The sequence below is a fragment of the Ornithodoros turicata genome, chromosome 4 (assembly GCF_037126465.1).
Source record: "Ornithodoros turicata isolate Travis chromosome 4, ASM3712646v1, whole genome shotgun sequence".
NCBI lineage: Eukaryota > Metazoa > Arthropoda > Arachnida > Ixodida > Argasidae > Ornithodoros > Ornithodoros turicata.
Genome location: NC_088204.1, coordinates 19,554,782 through 19,558,579, shown reverse-complemented (window position 1 = coordinate 19,558,579; position 3,798 = coordinate 19,554,782). Strand labels below are relative to the sequence as shown.

Below are 3,798 nucleotides of genomic sequence, written 5' to 3'. Positions count from 1 at the left end.
GACTTGAAATGAGCCCTGTACTCCCTGCGTTCCCGGTCGCCGCGGTTTCGGCTCATTTGCATATCAAAAATCGGGGATGGATATTTTAATGCACGTGCGAGCTTCAGGATTTTTAAAACGTGGAATGGATTTCAACTGTTAATAGTCTCTCAGTCTGCTAACTCGCCTTTGCCCGAAATTCTCTAATTAAAAAGTTAATTAATGAATTTTATGTAATCAGTCATCTTGTAGTTGCACACTTACTTCGAGAGGATGTCCGCCTGGCCGTAAAACTCAACTGCAAAAACGACATCTATGCTGCTCTCATAGCTTTTTTATAAAAATTCTGTAAAGGCTAAAAAACCTGTCTACATAAAGTTTTTTTTATAGAATTTGTATATATACCAATAGAAAAATAAGCCGAAGCTATATATATACCTAATTTCGTCTTAGCGCCGCCAAGCAATTTTGGTTATAGCCCGGTTTCACCAACGACGATTAACATTTGAACCGAGATCAACGGTCCCTTAACTTGAATTTGACGCTTAACTCTGATTCATTAAAGGGTGTTATTGCCACTGAAACATTCACCACGCTTACCACCAACTAACGTTTCTAAAAAAAGAATTGAGCGTTAACTTCCAAGTTTTAACAACCCTTGATCTCGGTTCAAAGTTAACCAGCGTTGGTGAAACCGGGCCTATGAGCGGCGTACAGAAGTGAACTTTGGGGGGAGGGGGGCAGTGTGTGTCGTGGGCCGACTTCAAAGGGAACTGTGCTGACATCCCTCTGGAATGCCTGCCGGAAAACCCCGGACAGCACAGCAGGCGGTACGATTCAAACGCGCCATCTCCTAGTCGTCGGCGCGACCTTGGCAGTGTATGCGTGTATAGACATACATATACGCTGTCGTAATGGCTGTTGCAATTACTACGCTCATGAAAATCTGCCAATTTAAGTAAGAAACACAACAACTACGACACGGTAAATCTTCGCATGTATGGATTGTTAAATATTAGGCATCGTAACGACGTACTTTCCACCCTGTTGCTAGAGGCAACACCTCCCGCTTTGTATGCAGTGCTCTCGTAGGGGTGGCTCGCGACGCAAAGGAAAGCATACTTACCTGGTGTCGGGTTGCCTGTGATCATGGAGGCAGACTCCCCGGGAGGAGGCTAAGGCATTGCACTGCGCCTTGGTTGAAACCCGCCACTTCCCCAAATCGGGGTAGCTGGGACATGCAATTTTTGGTAGTGGGGGCTTGCGTACGCGCTCGCCCCCGTTCCTACTCAATCAAAAAGCAGAATGCTAAAATGGTATGACGGCGAGGGGGAGCGATCACAATTTGTTGAATATTTTTGTAAAGCGGCTTCGTCAAGCACTGAGACTGCTCCCTCCTCACGTGTCCCACCCAATAAAAGTTCATATGTTTGCCGATAGATGACTCTCATGCGAGCAAAGAGCAGGCAGACTCCACTCTCTTCCACTTTTACGGCACCCCCTATTCAGATTTGATAGAACCGACGTCGTACATCCAAAGGAACAGCAACAACAAAAAAAGAAAAAGCCGAAACAACACGATGTTTCGACGGTACCCATCCAAAGGCACCCGAAAATGATGATAGCGAATAAAATTGCCGAACACGCTCGCGTTGGACGTCAACGTTGCGCTCGATAATGACCCGCCAGCGTGTTTCTTTTTCTTTTTTTGCGTTACTACTTCCGCACATGTGAGCCATTAAAGGCGTACGCCTATTGGTGTCGGCGGTAGTTGTTGCCAGACAGAGATGTCGCGGTGAGCGGTCTTTTGCGTCGGCCCTTGCTGGGCGGAATGTGCAGATAGAGAGTGAGTGGTCTAAAAAATAAATGAGTCAGGAAACGCAGATAGACGTAATCGCTGCAATAATAAATAACGGTATATACTGTGGTATTCAGAACGAGAAATTCGGTAGTTTGCGTTCCCCCCTCTCTCTCTTTGCAAGCACGAATCCATTTATTTACTTATTTATTATCGGTACAAAACGAATGACATGCGGAAAAACAAATTTATTAAGAGCTAAACTAATTATTAAAAAAGCGCCGAGGGAAATTTGTTACCATTTTTTATTATATCTCCCAATCTCCAGATTTGAGACCAAGAGGGTAAAATAATACACAGTCCAGCTTGTTGAAATGTCGTCAAGAAAAATAATAACCAAAGAATGAAGCACGAAGTCAGAGTAACTATTTAATACGTGAGCTTTCGAGCAGAGCCTTGCCCTTCTTCAGACAAAAGAAGCAGTTATGACTTGGATAAATGTACATAGCGGCCCGCTTTACCACCTGATGAAAAGGCACATTGATATTTCGCCACCTGTTCCAACAGTCAATAATACTGTGGTAAATGCTTGTCGTTTGGTTAATTAATTTGATTAAGTGACTGATTGATTGATGCACAATAATGCAGTATGCTTCCCCTATACCTTAGCATTGTATAATTGAAAAAACTGTCCAACCCCTACCCTCATTATTTTGGTGTGTCTGCATTGTTTTTATAACATGTCACTGTCCAACTTTTGAATGCACAAGTAATTTTTTTCACGCCATTCACATTAGCTGTGAGCAACTTGTATTTCGCCTTTTTCTTCTTTTTCGACGGACAAGCGCGGCCGGCGGGAATTCAAATGGCAAAAGTGGTGTACGTAAAAGTACGTTTCTTCCAACGGTCTTGGCGTCAGATTGCTCTTTGTGATTTCATCCTTGCGTTGCTTCTCTCTTATTCTTTGGTTCCTTCTCTCACCGATCCCAACCCTTATATAAGCAATGTTTTAACTGCTTCTTTTGTCTGAAGGAGGGCAGGCTCTGCCCGAAAGCTCACGTATTAAGTAGTTACTCTGACTTCGTGCTTCATTCTTTCGTTATTATATTTCTTGGCGATATCTCCAGATTTGTCGAAAGAAGAAGCGTACACCTTTCTGCTACACTTATGCAGTTACGCTAATTGTAAAAAAATAAAAAAGGTACACGCTGAACCTTCCGCAAATCGTCAGCGACAGCGGTATCATTCTGTGCAATGGTTGGCTTTCAGCGTGCTATGTGGTGAAGCTCTGTTTCAGGGGTGCCGCTCGCAGCGCAAGAGATCACCTCGGGTAATTCTGTCATTACTCACCAGAAGCGATTATCGAGACTGAAGATGGCGTCGACATTGGATGATGAAGGCGAACAGCAGCAGCGCCTTGACACACAGAGTCGGTCGGTCACTGGGCAATGGGGTCATGTCGGCAGCAACCTTCCATTTTTGAGATCCCTCCGAGATAGCCACGATTACACTGCAGCTGACACACAACCTTCAAGGCCGGCTCTGCATTACTGGCCCAGTAAACAAACAACGACCGCCGGCGAAGATTAGCTGGAAGGCTCGCCAATGAGGGGCTTTTTGTAACTGAGACTGAGACACGGTGAAGAATTTTAGAATCTCTGATACCTCCGTATGCCGCGGATACGCTTCGGTACAACTCAAACTATATACAACAAAGTACGTATATACAAAGTCAATACAACTCGAGGAATATAGGCGGCAAATTCACTTCCGTTACCGCGTTGGTATAATGTGACACGGAATCCGTTACCGTCTTCCGGTGTAACACAGTAATATGTCCTGGGGGTATAGTCGAAGCAGTCGAGCGATACCAAAAAAATAATCTACGGTTGTTCTATATCCCTTGGCTGCGTTCCGTGTGCATAATAGATCTGCTATGCATTCGCAGAAGGAAACGTTATTGTAGCAACGGACGTGGTTACTGAAAATAAAAATCATAATCATAATAAACGGATGACGGA

General features: G+C 44.3%; 1 non-coding gene across 1 annotated transcript; it reads left to right on the top strand.

Annotated features, from left to right (window-relative positions):
* Positions 1–1,097: 1,097 nt before the first annotated feature.
* LOC135393590 (U1 spliceosomal RNA) lies at positions 1,098–1,261 on the top strand. Its single transcript, XR_010422690.1, has one exon. It is a non-coding gene; the product is annotated as a U1 spliceosomal RNA (small nuclear RNA).
* Positions 1,262–3,798: the final 2,537 nt, after the last annotated feature.